The sequence below is a fragment of the Zootoca vivipara genome, chromosome 9, assembly GCF_965207765.1.
Source record: "Zootoca vivipara chromosome 9, rZooViv2.hap1.1, whole genome shotgun sequence".
Classification (NCBI taxonomy): Eukaryota; Metazoa; Chordata; class Lepidosauria; order Squamata; family Lacertidae; genus Zootoca; species Zootoca vivipara.
The window spans coordinates 8,647,403-8,668,975 of NC_142592.1; the positions used below are offsets into that span (position 1 = coordinate 8,647,403).

The 21,573-nt window shown below is 43.3% G+C and overlaps 1 protein-coding gene across 6 annotated transcripts in view; it reads right to left on the reverse strand.

The window, feature by feature from the left end:
• Positions 1-21,573, reverse strand: part of CELSR1 (cadherin EGF LAG seven-pass G-type receptor 1) — a 158,810-nt gene that overhangs the window by 49,858 nt on the left and 87,379 nt on the right. The gene's annotated exons all lie outside the window — the stretch shown is intronic.

The window sequence follows — 21,573 nt, forward strand, 5'->3', positions numbered from 1 at the left end:
CTGGCCAAGTTCCAGATTCTCCATGGAATGGAGAAACACAGGTTCCTGTACATGGAGCTACAGCAAAATATTTAAATCACATTCACCACGGGACTGAGAATGTTAGAAAAACCCTGTAACAGTTTTAGTAAAGCCTGGCTTCTACTCTCACTGCTTAGAATGCAAGAGAATTTTAAGTGCTATCATATCCACGTCTACCCAGAAGTAAACCCCAATATATTAGGTTATTCCTGCACTGCAGGGGGTTGGACTAAATGACCCTCAGGGTCTCTTCCAATTCTGCAATTCTATGATTCTGTAGTCAGTGGGACTCATTTCCTAGCAGGTGTGTTAGCGTTTCAGGATATTGTTCATAATCTCGCATGTAAAGTCCTGTTGCTGTTGAAGACACTGGAGTTACTCAAATTAACAGGCATTAGCTAATATTAACTTGAAATAATATTTACTGCTGCAATAATTAATGCATACAAAACAAAATAACTACTGCTTGAATTATAATCTAATTCATTTTAATCCTGACAAAAAGTAAACATATTCCACAGATAATCTATGTCATACATGATCTTGACAAAAGGCAAAAGACTAAAACTGTCATATTTAGGGATAAGCCACTCCAAAAGGATCACCACAGAATTTGTATTTTTCAAAAATTTCTCAAAAGCTGTTTCCTGATAGCAGACCATCCCAGTGTTTTCCATTTCCTCCTCACTGTGTTTACGGTGACCACAGCATTTGGCAGCTCTTCACACAAAGGGCTTGATATCTATCAGGTGACAGTAAGGCCTAGTTCTCACAAACAGAAGATGAGATCAATCTCTATGCCTGCGCAGTAACAAATCATACTGCAGGTGAGGGCCTCAACTGCTGGAAAGTTCTTCCACATAAAACAAAACAAGACTGCACATAGAAACTAGACGTCAAGAAGAAAACAATTCTTCCTGACATTTATGTGCAGTACAGGATATTACTGTGTGAACGTGTGGCAGGCTGGGCGGGCGACAGACAGTTCAATCATGTCAGCCTTGCATGCAGTACAGGCTATAAGCAGTTCTACATCCTCACCTGCAGTTTGTGACAACATTTTCCAAATTCAGCGAGTAGCAGATTCAGTAATGTGTGCAACGTCAGCACCAAAAAGGCGAGGAATTTCATATGCCGTCTTAATATTTTCATACAAACACCAAGCTGGCATCAAAGTTCTACCGGGTATATAAAGGATGTTTTACCCTCACAGATGTTGGCATTTAGACATGAAACGGTAGTTATGTCTGTGATGCTCGAAATCTTAATGAAGAGTTTACCAGATTAGGAACACTTTGGAACAAACAGAATGAGGGTTTCTTTATATTCAGTTGAGCTGAAGGTGTACTTGCTAGCATAGGGTGGTGGCTGCAATCTTTCCTGGAAACAAGTGATGCGTTCTCTGGAAACCTGTTTAAGCCGCTGTAATATGTTGCATATGATGAGGTTCTTGAAGATAGTTCGAAAGTCAGTCCAAAACACAGCATCCAAGATTTTGAGTGTATAGCTTGCTACTAGAAACATACCATATTTTTCCGTCTATAAGACACCCCCATGTATAAGACACCCCCTAATTTTTGACATTTTGGGGGGGAACCTAGTCTTATACACGGAAAAATACAGTACTTCACTAGTTTGGCCAGATTTGCATTTCCTTCCAAGCACAGTTTGAGGTCCTTGTGTTAACGTTAAACCTCTTTCATAGCTTGGGATCTGGGTTCCCCAAGGGCTGCCATATTTCATATCAACCTATCTCAACAATAAGTCTAATTCCAGCACTGCTGCTATTGCTATCCATGTTTTATACCCCTAGCCCAGGGGCTCAGCAGTTCTACCTTCCATATTAGTTACAGATACCTGAGTCAGTGCCGTAGCTATGGGCAGGCGGAGGCTAGCTGGTTTTTTTTTTTTTTTGCCCCAGATGAAGCCTCCAGAGGGGCATTATTGAGGCTCCCAGCCTGTGTGTGTATGCAAATGCATACATGGGTTGGGTGGGTGCCAAACTGGTCTTTGTCGCAGGTAAAATAAAGCCAGTTTTGCCTCTGCTTAAGCACAGGTTTTGATTATCTCACTGCTCTCTCCCTGCTAAAGTGGGGGCTGGTGTGCGTGGGGGGGAAAGCAGGTTCTGGAGACTGACATGAGCAGAAAGCTCCCTGGAGCTGAAGAGGAGAGAGAATGAACATCACCTCTTCTCCAGCATCAATGTTTCGCTGAACCACAGGATTTGTTTTGGCTCTTCTGACTGCACTGCGCGAAAACAAAGAGGTGTAATAAGCTTGCAGCTCCCAGCTGCAGCTCCCAGCTAGATAAACCTTGATCTGCTGTGCCTCTCTGCCTCCCATTTCAGCTTTGGTCTGGAACAGGAGGCAAAGGTTTCAGTTTTAGAGGGAGCCTTGAGTCCATTTTGCCCTGCAGAACCTGGTTTCCCCTTCACACACTAGTACGGTGGCAGAACGGGACTCTGCTCCCTGCTCCAGTTCTGAACTGTTGGGGACAACAGCTTGTTTTCTACTCCCATATCCAGCCTCAGCTCCATGAGCTGGAGAGTGCAGGACATTTCCCTCTCACATCATGCTTCATATCTGAGACATTATTGGTTGGCCAGTTGATCCCTGCCTGAGTGCAAAATATAGGGATACTCTAACTGGTGAATGAGTGGTTAAATTGCCTCTTTTTAAAAAAATACAGTCAAACCTTGGTTGTCGAACGTAATCTGTTCTGGAAGACCGTTTGTCTTCTGAAACGTTCGACAACCGAAAAACTGAAAGCGGAAGCCTCAATATAATAGGGAAACTCAAAATGGTAGCCACGTAGCACGTCCGGCTTCTGAAAATCGTTCGAAAACCGGAGCAGTTACTTCCAGGTTTTCAGTGTTCAGAAGCTGAGGTTTGACTGTAAATGGAAGCTGCAACTGGAAAAGGATCACCCCTACATTCCATGTATTTTAAAACGAGAGGCCAAAGATCTATAAAATACCCAGAGTTTTCAAAACATGCAAAGCACATGCAAATTACAAAATGAGTGGTATGAGCTTTGTACTGAGGGCACTTTAAATAAAAGGATGCTTCTATGCTTGCATGCCTTGGTCAGCAGTGGAGGTAAAGCATGTCAACTGTATAATTTTACACTCTTTCCCCATTTCAAAGAGCCTGGATCTGATGGCTTTCAAATTCTTTTGCTAAAAAGTGTTCACTCTCCCGGGCTGACCCTATTATGCCCCATGTTACCTGAAAGCCATCTTTCATTAGCTGGAAATTATGCCACAGCTTTGCATTCAGGGGTAAATGCTTAGCGTTGCACAGCCAAATTTACCAGCATGACTACTATTATTGTTAATGGAAGCTATTTAACAAAGTCTGTGCTTGTGGCATTGAAAACGTGCTTCTTGCTGCTTTCCTGCATACTGTTCATATGAAATTAAGTCTTCAAAGGCCACATACTGTTGATGTAAGAGAAGAAAGAGGTGGGCCGGAATAATAAAAAAGAGGCTTAATTACTAATAATTGCTTTGAGATGGCTCAATTTCTTTTCTTTTCTTTTTTGTTTCATTCTATTACTTAACAGCAGCAATAGTCAGGTGGCAGCCTGTGGGCAGCATCTGGAGGAAGCAGACAAGGGTCGTTTCAAATCAAATGGAATCAGTTCATGGGCGTACCCAGGATCAAAACTAGGGGGGGGCAAGGGGAGGGGCCAAGGCACGGAAGGGGAGGGGCCACAAAGTGGGCGGGAACGGCGAACTCGCGCTCCGCCGGGCTGTGCCCCTCCCTAGCAGCAGGGCTGGTGGGCGGAGGCGGAGCCCAGCCCAGCGGAGCGCGCGTTCGGCATTCCCGCCCACCGCGCCGCGCTCCCTGGTTCCCCGCCGCGCTTGGCCTTGCCTGAGGGCGCGCCGGGGAGCTGGAGGGAGGGTGCGGCGCGGTGCGGCGGGAATGGCGAACTCGCGCTCCGCCGGGCTGTGCTCCGCCTCTGCCCACCAGCCCTGCTTCTAGAGTAGGGCAGCTGCCCTAACTTGCCGCATGGTGGGTACGCCCTTGAATCAGTTCCAATCAGTTTCTGTGTGGCCAGAAGTCCTTCAGCTGCTGTGCTTACCCCACCCTCCTTTCCACATCCAGTGGCTCATTTGCGGGCTCACAAACACTCTTCTTCCATTAAATCCATATAAGAATATATTACCATATCTTACAATATTACTATGTTTTATCTCTGAATAACACAGGATGGTTGCTGTAGCTCTGTGTCTGCTGGGTCTGCAGAATGCCCGTTACTGGGAACCACTGGTTCTTCCGGCAGGCTTCCCCTGGGCCTCTGGTGTGATCCAGTAAGCTCTTCTTATGTTGAAGGGTTAAACTTGCAGAGGTCCCCAAACTAAGGCCCGGGGGCCGGATGCGGCCCAATCACCTTCTAAATCTGGCCCGCGGATGGTCCGGGAATCAGCATGTTTTTACATGAGTAGAATGTGTTCTTTTATTTAAAATGCATCTCTGGGTTATTTGTGGGGCCTGCCTGGTGTTTTTACATGAGTAGAATGTGTCCTTTTATTTAAAATGCATCTCTGGGTTATTTCTGGGGCATATGAATTCATTCATATATTTTTTCAAAATATAGTCTGGCCCCCCACAAGGTCTGAGGGACAGTGGACCGGCTCCCTGCTGAAAAAGTTTGCTGACCCCTGAAGGCACCCCTGCCCTTTGTAAGGATAACTTCCAACCAGCTTTAGTGAGGATTTCTTTGCTGTCCTTTTTAAGTCAGAAGTCTGTACATACTTACCTGTTAATAGGAATGGGGTAGAAATTTGCTCAGTTCATATTTTAATGCAAACCTGCCTAATTTGCACATGTGAACTAATATACTCCTCTGACGCTGTAAGCGAGAAACTGAGGTTTTGGTGGGGTGAGATGGCTTGGTTTGATGGGTGTTGGACATTGTGGAGGGCCACAGAGAACCATCTCATCCCCAATATTATCTAACGTCTACATCAGTGATGGCCAAACTTGGCCCTCCAGCTGTTTTGGGACTACAGTTCCTATCATCCCTGACCACTGGTCCTGTTAGCTAGGGATGATGGGAGTTGTAGTCCAAAAACAGCTGGAGGGCTAAGTTTGGCCATCACTGGTCTACATGAAACTGCTGTGAGTGTTCCTGAGGATATTTGGAGAGCAGTGTCACTGATATGCTGGTGACACTTAGCTGTAAGACTGCAACTGGTACCCAGATGCAGTTATGGACTGGATAAGAGCCAAAAGGCTGAAACTGGATCCTGACAAGATGGAGGACCTGTGGATGAGCAGTTCTCAGGTCTTGGAACTGGGTGAAATGCCAGTTCTGAACAGGATTGCTCTCTGCCAGAATGAACAGATGTGTTGTTTGGGAGTGCTCCTGAGTGTATTTTTGTCAGCTTGTTCTTGGCTCTCTCATCACATGGCAACACAGCCTTTAGGTAAAGGTAAAGGTAAAGGTACCCCTGACTGTTAGGTCCAGTCGCGGACGACTCTGGGGTTGCGGCACTCATCTTGCTTTACTGGCCGAGGGAGCCGGTGTACAGCTTCCGGGTCATGTGGCTAAGCCGCTTCTGGCAAACCAGAGCAACACACGGAAACACCGTTTACCTTCCCACTGGAGTGGTACCTATTTATCTACTTGCACTTTGACGTGCTTTCAAACTGCTAGGTTGGCAGGAGCTGGGACAGAGCAACGGGAGCTCACTCCGTCACGGGGATTCGAACTGCCAACCTTCTGATTGGCAAGCCCTAGGCTCTGTATTACTGTAGGATGCAGTTACTCAAAGCTGTGGCTGCCAAGAGGTGAGAGGACCATGAAAATGGGACCCAAATCACTTGTATGCCAAACTTTAGCATGTGGACCAGCTCTAAGAACGCCCCCTCCCCTGCGCACAAACAAATTATTATATTCCAGGGTCCTGGCTTTATTTAAAAGGAAAAAAATAAATCTGTATGCCCTGATAAACACAGACACTAATCTTATGTTGTTAACATTTTGCAAATGAGGATCTTTAAAATCCAGGAGATGTGGCCACTGTGTACACTGTATTATCCTTTAATCTCCAGATCTCATCTGTACGGTGTTTACCACAATGCCATCTGTATCATTCACAGATACTTAAGTGGCTATTTGATTGGATCAAGAATCTACTGTAAGTGAACTGAGTTTGTTAGTCAGACTGAAATCCATCAAACTGGCAATGCTTCTGTTTTCCATCTTGACTTGAAAACAGAAAAGGCAGGGAGTTTTCTTTTTATCTTGTTCAGGAAGTTTTCAATCACACGTGGGCATTTATAATCCTGTCTTTTCCACTTGGGACATTTACCTAAGTCATAAAATTCAGCCCTGTATTGGCTCACGAAGAGACTCACACAGCCAGTTTCCTTATGGTTGTAATATATGGCAAGGTGGTAACTGAAGAGCATATACAGATGTTTAGTGGCCTAACTAGACTTCTGCCTTTCTATCTGTTCAGTTCCACAGCAACTGTTGCTACAACAGCAGTTAATACACTCATAAGGATTGGGCAGTTAATCTTTATTTATTTAGCATTCATTCATTCATTCATTCATTACATTTCTAGGCGATCCATTCACTAAGTCCTCTGGATGGTTTACAAACTTATTAAAAATACAAAATACAATTGGGGCTAGGGGGAATAAAAGCAGTACCGTATATATAACTACGTAAAAATCAGCACAAAACAACAACAATTACCTCACCAGCATAAAATCAATATTAAAAACAGCAAAGGAAAAATAAATTTAAAAAGCACAAAAATATAGAAGTTATGGATTTAAAAGGCCTGGGAAAATAAAAATGTCTTCACCTAAATTAGCTAGAGATGTATGCCTCAGTCCTGCAAGGAAGACCTGCCTCCTACATATACAGCTAATATGGATACAGGCAACAACTGTTATGGGCACGTTCAAAATGTGCGCAACCGTGCATGTGTGCATCACGGTAACCCAGAAGTAGCCAGAAAAGGGGGCTCAATGGGGGCAGGGCCATAACGGGCTTATGCATGCTCCACTGACATGCGTGGGGGTCAGGAATATAACCCCTGTGGCAAAATGGTTGTTGTCTATACTCATTTGAGCCCCAATGAAGAAGCAGGGTGTGTTCTTGATGCATATGGGAATTGGCATCCTTATCCAGAGCAATCTACAATTCTCTGTTAAACTAGATGCTCATGACCAAATAATTAGTTTTTATTTAATCATAAATAAATATTTTAGCCTACAACATTTAAAAGAGTTAAAAACAAAACTTCAAAACAGTTAAGAGCAGATTAAAAACACATGGCTAAACACAGTAGAGTTTACATACACTAAAGACAATAATCTATGCCCTGCTTTATTATTATTATTATTATTATTATTATTATTATTATTATTATTATTATACCATCCTATGAGACGCAGGTGGCGCTGTGGGTTAAACCACAGAGCCTAGGGCTAGCTGATCAGAAGTTCGGCGGTTCGAATCCCTGCGACGGGGTGAGCTCCCGTTGCTCGGTCCCAGCTCCTGCCAACCTAGCAGTTTGAAAGCACCTCAAAGTGTAAGTAGATAAATAGGTACCACTCGGGGGGGGGGGAGGTAAACGGCGTTTCCATGTGCTGCTCTGGTTCGCCAGAAGTGGCTTTGTCATGCAGGCCACATGACCTGGAAGCTATATGCCGGCTCCCTCGGCCAATAACGCAATGTGAGTGTCGCAACCCCAGAGTCGGTCACGACTGGACCTAATGGTCAGGGGTCCCTTTACCTTTTACCATCCTATACCCGGAGGTCTCAGGGCAGTTCACATAAAAAGACTACAGTATATAAAATAAAAATAAAAGCAATAACCCAATATTACCCCACAAAAGAGCCACATTTTAAAAGGGTATGGGGATGTTGATCAGGTCAACCAAAGGCCTGGATATAAAGGAACGTTTTTGCCTGGTGCCTAAAAGTGTCTAATGAAGGCGCCAGGCGAACTTCCCTGGGGAGAGCATTCCACCAATGTCCTGACATGGGAGGAACACAGCCAAGGGAAAACTGGTGGTTTAAAACAACAGCAGAAGTGAAGCAGAGACAGTTATCGGTAATTGCTGTGGGATCAATTTAATGTAAAACAAGTGAACCTATTTCAATTTAAATGTAAGTCTAACGGCATCAAATCATGTCTACAGTAAAAGTAAAATTAAACCTTAGCTATCTATTTACAGTGGAACCTTGGGTTGCGGATGTAATCCGTGATGGAGGCACATCTGCAACCCGCAGCATTCGCAACCTGCAGCGCTGCGTCTGCGCACACGCATGGCGCAATTTGGTGCTTCTGCACATGTCCGAAGCGCGATTTAGTGCTTCTGTGCATGTGTGAGCAGCGAAACCCGGAAGTAACCCTTTCCGGGACTTTCGGGTTTGCTGTGGTCCATAACCTGAAAACGCATAACCTGAAGCGTCTGTAACCCGAGGTACCACTGTATTTACTTGTTTATTAAAAACACTTCTAATCTGTTCTTCATTGTAAGAGCTCATATCTTATGTCTACTGTACTGATTGAAGTCCAGAAGCTACTCAAATGCTTGGAAATCCTAATGGCTTTCCTAAGACAGCCAAGCAGGCAAGTATCTTCAGGCTGCACTAAAAAAAAAAGTACACAAAAACAAAGATATGAAAACACAGGGGAATGCCCTTGAAAATTAGATGAAACAAATGTCATATCTGGAACAAGCTGGCCTAGTCTTCCAAAGAAATGGCATAATATGACCGTTTTACTGATTACACTACTTACAAATGCACACATGCCTAGACACTCGGATATAATAAGCACATATAGTGTAAAATGAAGTTAGCAAGTTTGGCTGCAATTGTGCACACTATTAAGTTGCTTAATTCTCGTTGAGTTCAATGTGATTAAGCTGACTGTATCCATGACTACAGGTCCAGTTCAGATGAGCCAGAACAAGCCCCAGACTCATAAGGGTAGCTGTAGTTTAGGACAAACAAGAAGAAACACGATGGGGAAGAGTGCGAGAGCCTGAACTTTGCAGCATCTCACGGTTTAGTGTTATGTCTGAACAGGGATTTCTGATGCTATTTGTTCTTGTTGTCGCAGTTAAACCAAACCACCCTCTGTCAAGCACATATAACCGATAAAGACAAATAACGAGCAAAACTTTTTTAAAAAGTCACACATTTTTATAAGTCATGCCAAATTTTAGGGGCTCACTAATCAGTAGTAAATCATTCATTCACTGTTTTGAATGGTTAAAGGTTAAAGAAAACCTGTTTCCTACTGACTTTTGAAAAGCTAAATGAATATTTTCTTTTCATACAGTTGTGCAGCCAGATAGGGGAAAGAGCAGCAGAAGTAGTTGCGATTAAAAAGTATCATGTTCACAGTAGTCCATATTTTTCCCCTTGCAGCAATTAGTAGAAAACAGAGGAACCAGCAATGCAGTCTGCAGGAGAGTTGCTGGAAGCCGAGGGTGCACTTTTAGTTCAAACATGTTCAGTCTCATTAGGCAGATCGCCAGATTCAGAAAACCCTTTCATTAACCTACTGGTCTGAGCCCAAAAGACTAATGTATGAAACTGGGGGTAGGGGGGTTGGGGAGATTCGGATTCTCAAGCGAAACTTCACTGGTTCAGTGGTCAGAAATCTCATTAACTGCTTTGCAACGGACACGTTTTCAACTGAGCACACAGCTATCAGAGTCAAACCTGGGTGAAAAATTAAACAAACGGGAAACATACCGTATAAAGCCGCAGGAACTGAAAAGGGCAGATTTTCAACCTAAGGGGAAGAAGCCAGCGAACACCAGACAAGCTTTAATGCCTTTAAGTGTGGGTTTGTAGTCTGTGAGGATTGGAGGAGTCAATTAGAGGCAACTGAAAATTAGGAGGCATCAAGGCATGCATTCAGTAAGGTGCCCTACCTCAGCTTCGGGGTAGTGGGCAGAAGGGGAAAGAGTGTTAAGAATATTTGAAAGCAGACAGCCAAAAGAGCAGGGAACCCACCACATATTTCAACAGGTGGACACATTCCTGCTGATCACCAAAGGTATAAATGAATCCTGAGCACAAACACTTTCCTCCTTTGAAGTGTCTCATTGGCTCCCCTCCCCTTCCATGTTCATTAAAGAGACGGGGCTTTGTGCATGCTTGTTTTCGAGTATAAAGAATGCACACCCATAATGACACTTTCCACTGAACGAGCCAAGGGCTTCACAGACCTAGGAAAGCACTTCATCATTTCCTTTGACTAAGAAAACCTAGGGCTTCTGTTTTCCAGGTTCTTCTTTATTATTAGTTCAAAGGAAACACCCAAAATCCCGAATGATAAACTCTATAAAACTTTGTTTGTGTATGCAGAGCTGAAGATGCACCTCTTTGCCCTGAACTTTGACACTATATCTAGATCTATATGGGTCCACCCTATTCTTGGGACTGTAACTCGTTTTAATCTGTTTTTATTGCTGCATTTTAAATTAATAGAACTACAGAATCATAGAGCTGAAAAGGACCTCAAGGGCCATCTATTCCAATCCCTGCCATGCAAAAATCACAGCTAAAGAATTCCTGACACATGGCGACCCAGCCTCTGTCAAGGTCATGTGACATGGAAATGAAATAGCTGCTTGGGCAGACAGCCACTGAACTCACTGCCCGGCTTCAACGGACTCTCAAATCAGGTGGATCTTCCAAGTCTTCAGAGATGCTTCCTCCCTAATCTTTAAATGCTTCTCTCTCATTAGAGATCCCTACAGAGTCTCCAGGTACACTGTTGTTACAGCTAAACATTCAACACTAAGAAAGCACTATTTTTCAGTTCTCTTTTTCTTTGTCTTCCACAGACAGATGTGAAATTCTTTAAAAGGCTTCTGAGTTCCTGAAGCTTACAGTGTGATTAAATGCAGATAAGGGTGCACTTCAAAGTCCTTACAGCGAATTCCTAAGGTGCCAGCTGAATGACTATATGGAACAGTGTGCCATGCTAAATCCTTGCTCCTATTAAACAGATTATAGAAAAATGCCCATCATTACCATTTTAAAAAAATGTTTTGAATTAAAATAGAAAACTAATGTTGAAAGTCTGCAGCCAACGAATTGATTGACTTATTCACAGTGAAATTCACAGGTTCACACCTAAACCCTTTCTTATGTGCCCTTACTGCTCACTTAGGCTTGCCAGGTCACAATGCTAGAGCCATAGTACCGGTAGACTCTCCATCAACAGAATTCTCCTCCTAATCATCTCCTAAAGGTGCAGCCCTTCTGGCACGGAAAGCCCAAGAGTACTATACTAAAGAATCCTATTATCCTTTGGCTCATCTGCTCCTTCTTCACAGCCCTCCAAAGTTCTCTTACTTGTCCACTTCCTGTCCGTTTGCAGGACTTCCTGTCCTGTCCCTTCCTGTCCTCTGGTCCCACATGAAGTTTTGTTCAATTTCCTTTCATGCTTCCTTTTTTTAGCTCCTTCTCTCCACCATCAACTGTTTCAGCTGGTCCCTGCAGCGGCGGAGCTTCATGCTCCGCCACCAGGGGCGGTGAGCAGGCGCGCTGCCCCAGGGACGTGGCACACGTTCTGGGGGCGGGCCGTGCGCAGGGGCGAAGCATGTGTTTTGGGGCAGGGCGCGACGCGTGCAGAAGCAGGGTGCACGTTTTGGGGGCGGGTGGGCAGCCACGATGGCGCCCCTGGGATCACAGCCCACCCCCACCGCCCCTATCTTCCTACGCCCCTGGGTCCCTGCTTTCCTGGTCTCACTGGCTAGATAGCCTGTCCCTCAGCCAGTCTCCCAACCTCTACATACTGTATATAGATCATAGAGTCTTGCTAGAGCCTGAGCATAGTGAAGTGCAATTAGAGCCACCCATCTCAGTGGCCCTTCTTGCTTCTCCTCCCCGTTTCCTCTGGCCTTTCCCTCCCTCCCCCTCTTCTTTTCTCTGGTTTCGCTTTCCAACCTTCATTTTTCTATCTGCCACTTTCCTACTGGGCTCCCCATCCCTTCACTTCCCCACCTCCTTTCCCCTTTTTCCAGTCCTCAGAACTGGTTCACAAAGCATCTTTCATCATTAGGACCTATGAGAGGTTTCAATCCCAAGCAAACTGACCACTTTTTCTTCACCCTGTATTACAGCTGTACTATAAAATGCTGTACTACAAATACTGAATAAGTCTGACAGATTTATTCTCAATCAATCAATATACTTTATTCGACCGATAGTCAGAAACATTCAGATCAGGTCAGCCAATCAGTGTCAGAGGCTTCACCTCCATCAACACAGTACAATATAGATTACTATATGGTATCCATGACATACTGGAATCTATTGTGTGTGCTTGAACTGATAATTAGCAGACTAGTGCAGTGTTTCTCAACCTTTTTTGGGACATGGCACACTTGTTCCGTGAAAAAAATCACGAGGCACACCACCATTTAAAAAGTTAAAAAAATTAACTCTCTGCCGCCCTATATTATAATTATGACTGTAAGAAACACTTGCCAAATATTGCTTTCCGGCGGGTCAGCGTTGTGTATTGGCGGCCGCCAGGCTCGTTTGCACTGAGCTTTGGGAAAGAGGAGGAGAAATATTGCTTTCCGGCGGGTCAGTGTTTTTTTATTGGCGGCCGCCAGGCATGTGACAATGCAAATCGCTCTTCTCGTCGCCGCACGTCGCGGCACACCAGCCAGCGTCTCGCGGCACACTAGTGTGCCGCGGAACAGCGGTTGAGAAACGCTGGACTAGTGGGTAAAAAAGGAATGAGTGAAGAAAGACGATAACTGGATGTGTGTAATCTAGAGTCCTGTGGAGGAACTCAAAGTGTATGTTTTTAGAGGTGTGGCACAGATTGTGACTGCACCAACTGGTCTTTGCCCATGGAGGACATATGGGCATAGTGCCCTATGGGCATAGGGCTCAACCATGCAATCAGCATATCCAATTCTTCTAGCAGACAAATAATGTACTGTATTGGCCTGAATATATGCCTCAGCCCCCCCCCCAAATTCCGACCGTGAAAAGTTAAAATGTGGTTTAAATTTGTGACCTTACAAAAATTGGCTTTTACGATATTGCTGCTGCAACAGACATACGTTAAAATGGAACCAAAAAATGCTTTATTGACGATTTGTGAGCTTGAGACTGATCATTTGCCATTTACGGATGTGAGTGCCTGCAGAATTGTAGCAACTGAGTAGCAATTTGCAATTTCAGTGATTGTATGGTAACTTTTGCAGGCTTGCAAGATCAAAGGCTTAAATAGGCTCAGAGTTACAATTCTACCAACCACAGCGATTGTCAGCCTGTAACCCAATTTTAAGGGAGTAGCTTATATTCGGGTATTGTCTGTTCTTCTCCCCCCCCCCTTGAATTGTAAAGGTGCAGCTTATTTGCGGGTGCGGCTTATATTCAGGCCAATACGGTAGTTGGCATCTACACACACAAGCCACTATGCAGATGTGCCAATGTGTGAAGTGGATTGAAAGGGGCTGATTAAGTCAGCCAGTACATTCACAATCTCCAGTGAGTAGACCTGGAACTTCTGAACTGGGCTTACAAAACAAACGGATAAGAATCCATGACTTAATACACATTGATACATGTCCGTATTTTCGCTTATAAAAAATGCCAGATCACGAGGCCATAAATTCCACTTATTAAAATGCCAGAGGCTGGGTGAAGGTCTGCATTAGACACAGGCTAACTGCAGAGCCATGCGGATGTTCTGGAGAAGAAGCAAATAAATAGTTTCAGTTTTTAGTACTATTTGTCAATGGCAAGTTGTGACTTTACACATGTCACACAATGATAGCAGATTATAGATAATGCCATGTTGATTTAGGTAGGACATTCAACTCTTGTTCAAATACACAGGCAGAAGAACTGACAATGAGAGGAGCTGTCCTTCCAAGAGCTCTGCAAGGTCATGCAATGATCATGACTGACAATGTAATTCAGTCCATGGTCCACAAGCAGGCCTGTAGGGATGTGATGCAGGAGCAGCCTTAAGGGAAGTGGGCAAACAAAGTAGAGTATATTTGTGCATGCAAAATTTCAATATTATGATGAGGAATTCAAAACACCAGTCTTGATTACAAAAAAGAAAGAAAACCTGTGTCGTGCTAACTTATGGCAATGAGTCCTGTGTGAATGGATGTTGCAGAGGTAAAAGAGCCCAGGTACCGCTCTCTTCTTTTATCTCCATCTCTTGTCTAGTTCAGGAAGAATTGATATCATGAATCAATACCATGAAGCATTATGGAAAGGGAAGGGAAGTCTCAACCACCACTGGCATATTTATCACTCCCACCCACCACTGACATATTGCAAAATATAAATTTATTAATGTTATTTTTATATAATTCCACTTTGTTTGAAAAAAAAATCCCCTCCCTTTACTAATTGCAAAGCCTTTGATCAGATCCTCAAAACTAATCTTACATAACACATTTGCTTCTATACTTAGTAAAGATAAGGCCTTGTTTCATAGTTCTTCTGCTGGGATTTTAAAAAATATACTTCAACTGAGAAAATGAATGCTCAGCTGAGAAATCTGTGGCCATTGATGTTAAAAACTAGGCAATGGAAAATTTATGTGGTCCCCACCCCCCATGCCCTAAGCACATGCTTAATGATTAATCCAGCCCCGCCTGAAGGATATAGGAGGGCCTCAGCTTCCTGGCCCTGAACACAGTGATGATTTCATCACCGTGTGCCAGGGAGAGAGAGTTTTCCTATCCCTAAATTCTCTGTATTGTACGGTAGTTGTGACAAGATGTCTGCATGTGCTATGCTTAAAAAATACTGTCATGTCACAGGCAAGGTCTGCAGCTTACAACACCAATAAATATTCATTCCATCAACTGTAGACTGGTGCAGATTTTCCGCAAGTATAAAGTATGTTTTGCTGATGCAGCAAACTGCATTCAAAACCCACCCTGAGCCAACTGTAAGGTTGACCAGCTAGCATATCATTAACACAGACAAAAAAACTTGGGGCGCTTGAGTGTGAGAGCAAATTAAACATGCAAGCCCCCTGCCAGACCAAATACATTGTGTACAATGAGCCAACAAATTTGTATCACTTGAGATGCGTTTGAGCTTTGTGTAACTGAACAGTTCACTCCAAATTCTTCTGCAAAGCAAAAGCCTTAGCCTTTCACAAAGCAGGGCCCCTCTCTTACGGTTTTGAACTTTGTCAAAGACTTGGAAAATTTATGTCTCGTAAACCATCCCCGTTTGAAAGCCATGGAAACACGGGCAGTGGTGGGGAATCATCTCTGTTACAAAGAAAGCTGATTTCTCTCTACCGCCAGCTGCCCTGCTGGATTACAGCTCACTTGACCAGTGGGTGATAATGAAAAATATCCTGCCACATATTAACTGCCACTAACAAAGAAATATTCTGAAGTAGGATTTCTCCCTGGTGGGAGAGTGTTACAATTTTTCTGTTTATGCATGGTTTGATAAAGTATGTGATCAAATGATTCTACTAAGATGGCTTGTGAATATTCCTGGTCTCTCCTTGTTCCATACAATTCTCAGAACCTAGGATGTTAGGCATTTGTCATCCTTTGCTCATTTTGAGCACCTGCTAGCTCCTCCTCCTACAGGCCGTAGATGAGCAGCCTAGGAATAAAGGGAATCTAATTCCTGGCTTGCAAAGGAGGGAGAAGGAGCTTCCTGGAGATGAAGACTGCTGGGATTGTCAGACTCCCAAGCCCTTTCACAGACGCTGTTTGCACTGATTCCGTTTGTCACTTCTGGCACCTATTTTGAAACTCTACATATTTCCAGAATCCTGTAGGTCTGAAGTAAAGTTATTCCAATGCTAAAATGACCACATGGGTATGCTTACATATTAATAGTTGGTATTCACAAAGATCCATGGATGCACATATGCATGTAAAATCTGAGTACAGTGATACCTCGGGTTACAAACGCTTCAGGTTACAAACTCTTCGGGTTACAAACTCCGCTAACCCGGAAAGTAGTACCTTAGGTTGAGAACTTTGCCCCAGGATGAGAACGGAAATCGTGCGCCGGTGACGCGGCGTCAGCGGGAGGCCCCATTAGCGAAGCACGCATCAGGTTAAGAATGGTTTCGGGTTAAGAATGGACCTCTGGAACGAATTAAGTTCGTAACTCGAGGTACCACTGTACTTTATTACAGTGGTACCTCTACTTACGAATGTTTCTACTTACGAATGGAGCTCTGTCCGCCATCTTGGATGCGGTTTAGATAGGATTTTTTCTACTTACGAATTTTTTCTCCCAATGCATTCCAATGGGATTCGACTTACAATTTTTTCCTACTTACAAATGCGGGTTTGGAACGCATTAAATTTGTAAGTAGAGGTACCACTGGTAGATGTAAACTTTAGAAGATTGTTGAGCAATCCATCCAGAAACCCAACATGGGCAAATTTTCTATGACAGTTCCAGAAAGTCTCTGTCCACTCCCCCTTCTCATTTATTCACTTGCTGCTGCCTTTTCTACCTAATCCTTCTTAGGAAAGCTCCTTGCAGGTGGCTTTCCATCTCAGGCACCCAGTTGCAGGATGCTTTCTTAATTTTCTCAAGGTGGAGGTGAAGCAGGCTGAGATGGTGGTGAAAAGGGAGGGAATGGACTGAACAACATTTGATTTGTCAAGATGCTTGTCTGTCACTTCAAGCCATGAAGATGAGCAGGCAGCACATCTGAAGAATGTGCTGTGATCACCCTCTATAGTGAGCAACCTTTATAATATTTATGTCTGTCTCCTTATTGTGTAATATTATTCATAGGAATATATATACATAGCCCCATCATAATAAGATTCTGTAGTTGCACAAGCATTAGGATCAAAGCAAAGATATTTTAGCTGCATAAGCACTAGAGTATGTGTTGCTAAGGTAAAGGTAAAGGGACCCCTGACCATTAGGTCCAGTCGTGACCGACTCTGGGGTTGCGCGCTCATCTCGCATTATTGGCCGAGGGAGCCGGCGTATAGCTTCCAGGTCATGTGGCCAGCATGACAAAGCCGCTTCTGGCAAACCAGAGCAGCACATGGAAACGCCGTTTACCTTCCCGCTGTAGCGGTACCTATTTATCTACTTGCATTTTGATGTGCTTTCGAACTGCTAGGTTGGCAGGAGCTGGGACCAAGCAACGGGAGCTCACCCCGTCCCAGGGATTCGAACCGCCGACCTTCTGATCAGCAAGCCCTAGGCTCAGTGGTTTAACCACAGCGCCACCTTGTTAGGGGAATATTTTTCCCCTTTCTACTGATGGTGGCAAACACAATGTTGTGCTAGCCTTTCAGGGGTGCTGGGCTGAAAGAGGAGTGAACATATGGGGCAGTTGCTGATCCCACAACCCTATTCTGAACCCCTGTGTAGTAGCATCAGTGAGCACCTATACACAACATTGGGTGAACAATCACCAGCATAGTATCTCTGAAGTAGTGGGGGGCAAATTGGAGTCATATAGGCCCTCTGATATTAAAAAGTTAATTTATAAGACTGAGCCTTTAGGAATCTCTTTCCAATAATCAGATGTGCATAAACCAATCTGCTACGTTTGAAAGAAAACCACCACACAGCAGGCCTGCACAGTGATATCGTATATAATACTGTTATTTTGAATTGCCATCCCCTTTATATCAAAGTGGTTATTTTACCAATTTACCAAGCACAAGTTTTCAAACAGCTGAAATATCCAATTTATAGACCATGTCTGTGACAGAAAACATTAACAAAGTTATAAAGTTCACATCCACATTCAATTCACACTCTGAAACAGATGTTATTTTCAGTCACAGCCTTGTTACAATAATCTTCTCCAATGATACTGTTTATGCAGATAATCCTTCTCAATCCTTTAATGAATTAGTTCTGACGGCACTGGGACTAATATCTTTAATTCTATTTCTCTGACTACGATCTCTATTGGTGACAATTGCACCACAAATTGTGAAAATAATTGCATGTGGAATTTCAGCAAATCCTCATTTCAGATGTCATCCACAACTTTGTTATATGCTGCTGCTCCAGCCATCAAATGAAGTCATCACCTGACCAAGCTCTAGGGATCAAGACAATCAGGTGGAAAGTACCTTTATGGCTGCCTAGTCTTGAAATGTTCTTGAAGCACTACAGAATGAAGTTACAGACAGGCATCTGACACACTGCTGTATAGCAAATGGAAGACACTCCAGTGTGCTAAAATAACATTTCAAAACATACCTTGTGTTCTCTAATAATCTGATAATGTCTACGGCTATAACACTAAGCATATTAACCAGGAATAAATCTCACTAAACTCAACTATACTTATTTCTGACTAGATAAATATGTTTTTGATTAGTTTGTAAGATCTAAACTGGCAATCAAATTTAAGTATTTTCATCAAGGAATGGCTAAAAGTGCCAACCCAATAATGGTTAGTTATTCTGTGGATATTTAGCTGCAGCTACAAATGGAGGAATTATAATTCAGTGGCAGAACACCTGTTATGGATGCCAAGCAGACAATACTGGTTCCTATATTGTCACCATGCCTCACCCTCTTATTGATCAGTAAATAAAATTAGGACAAAACAGCTATACTACAGCTACATCATACAAAGATCCATTCACTGTTCAACTAGATTATAACTAATTAGGATACCCCTGTCCTTTAATGTTATAACAACATGTCACAAAGTTATTAGATTTGATTACGTGCACACTAATTCCTTACCAATTTAATACAAGTGCATGATTTTATCTGCATTCTGTAGATTGCCTTGAATTTTATCTGTTTTAAAAGGCATACAGATGAATTGAGCTAGAATTTGATTCACTTTCTTAGTAGTTTTGATTTCTGACTGCAAACTTGTAGTAATCTATACTGTGTTGTGCGTGTGGCATCATGTCTGCACAATATTGTATAATGACAGGATACTTCTAAGCACATGCAATAGGTGTATATCTTAGATGAACAGAATGTGTTCTGGGAGCTCCATCCAGATATAAGAATTTTAAGACTTGGCACCTATCAATTGATAGATGATTAAGCTTATATACCTTTAATACTTGTGTAGAAAGGAAAATCCCCTTCATGGATCAATGCCTTGTCGTGGCGAAGGGGCTTGAATAACTCAGAGAAGCTATGAGCTATGCCATGCAGGGCCACCCAAGATGGACAGGTCATAGTGGAGAGTTTTGACTAAACGTGATCCACCTGGAGAAGGAACTGGCAAGCCACTCCAGTATCCCTGCCAAGAAAACTCCATGGACAAAGACAACAGGCATATAAAAGTTATGACGCTGGAAGATGAGCCCCTCAGGTCGGAAGGCGTCCAACATGCTACTGAGGAAGAGCGGAGGACAAGTACAAGTAGATTCAGAGCTGATGAAGCGGCTGGGCCAAAGCCGAAAGGACGCTCAGTTGCGGATATGCCTGGAAGCGAAAGGAAAGTCCGATGCTGTAAAGAAAAATATTGCATAGGAACCTGGAATGTAAGAACCATGAGTGGAGGTAAGCTGGATGTGGTCAAAAATGAGATGACAAGAATAAATATTGACATCCTGGGCATCAGTGAACTAAAATGGAAGGGAATGGGCGAATTCAGTTCGGGTGACTATCATATCTACTACTGTGGGCAAGAATCCTGTAGCAGAAATGGAGTGGCCCTCATAGTCAACAAAAGAGTGGCAAAAGCTGTAATGGGATGCAATCTCAAAAATGACAGAATGATCTCGATACGAATCCAAGGCAGACCTTTTAACATCACAGTAATCCAAGTTTATGCACCAACTACCCGTGCTGAAGAAAGTGAAATTGACCAATTCTATGAAGACTTACAACACCTTCTAGAAATGACACCAAAGAAGGATGTTCTTCTCATTACAGGGGATTGGAATGCTAAAGTAGGGAATCAAGAGATAAAAGGAACAACTGGCAAGTTTGGCCTTGGAGTTCAAAATGAAGCAGGGCAAAGGCTAATAGAGTTCTGTCAAGAGAACAAGCTGGTCATCACAAACACTCTCTTCCAACAACACAAGAGACGACTCTACACATGGATATCACCAAATGGGCAGCATCGAAATCAGATTGATTATATTCTCTGCAGCCAAAGATGGAGAAGCTCTATACAGTCAGCAAAAACAAGACCTGGAGCTGACTGTAACTCAGATCATCAGCTTCTTATAGCAAAATTCCAGCTTAAACTGAAGAAAGTAGGAAAAAGCACTGGGCCAGTAAGATACAATCTGAATCAAATCACTTATGAATACACAGTGGAAGTGAGGAACAGGTTTAAGGATTTAGATTTGGTGGACAGAGTGCCTGAAGAACTATGGATGGAGGCTCGTAACATTATACAGGAGGCAGCAACGAAAACCATCCCAAGGAAAAGGAAATGCAAGAAAGCAAAATGGCTATCCAACGAGGCCTTACAAATAGCGGAGGAGAGGAGGCAAGCAAAATGCAAGGGAGATAGGGAAAGATACAGGAAACTGAATGCAGATTTCCAAAAAACAGCAAGGAGAGACAAGAGGGTCTTCTTAAATGAGCAATGCAAAGAAATAGAGGAAAACAATAGAATGGGGAAAACCAGAGATCTGTTCAAGAAAATTGGAGATATGAAAGGAACATTTCGTACAAAGATTACCATAATCAAGGACAAAAGTGGTAAGGACCTAACAGAAGCAGAAGACATCAAGAAGAGGTGGCAAGAATACACAGAGGAATTATACCAGAAAGATATGGAGGTCTCGTACACCCCAGGTAGTGTGGTTGCTGACCTTGAGCCAGACATCTTGGAGAGTGAAGTCAAATGGGCCTTAGAAAGCACTGCTAATAACAAGGCCAGTGGAAGTGATGATATTCCAGCTGAACTATTTAAAATTTTAAAAGATGATGCTGTTAAGGTGCTACACCCAATATGCCAGCAAGTTTGGAAAACTCAGCAATGGCCAGAGGATTGGAGAAGATCAGTCTACATCCCAATTCCAAAGAAGGGCAGTGCCAAAGAATGCTCCAACTACCGCACAATTGCGCTCATTTCACACGCTAGCAAGGTTATGCTTAAAATTCTACAAGGCAGGCTTAGGCAGTATGTGGATCGAGAACTCCCAGAAGTGCAAGCTGGATTTCGAAAGGGCAGAGGAACCAGAGACCAAATAGCAAACATGCGCTGGATTATGGAGAAAGCTAGAGAGTTCCAGAAAAACGTCTACTTCTGCTTCATTGACTATGCAAAAGCCTTTGACTGTGTCGACCACAGCAAACTATGGCAAGTTCTTAAAGAAATGGGAGTGCCTGATCACCTCATCTGTCTCCTGAGAAATCTCTATGTGGGACAAGAAGCTACAGTTAGAACTGGATATGGAACAACTGAGTGGTTCAAAATTGGGAAAGGAGTACGACAAGGTTGTATATTGTCTCCCTGCTTATTTAACTTATATGCAGAATTCATCATGCGAAAGGCTGGACTAGATGAATCCCAAGCTGGAATTAAGATTGCCGGAAGAAATATCAACAACCTCAGATATGCAGATGACACAACCTTGATGGCAGAAAGCGAGGAGGAATTAA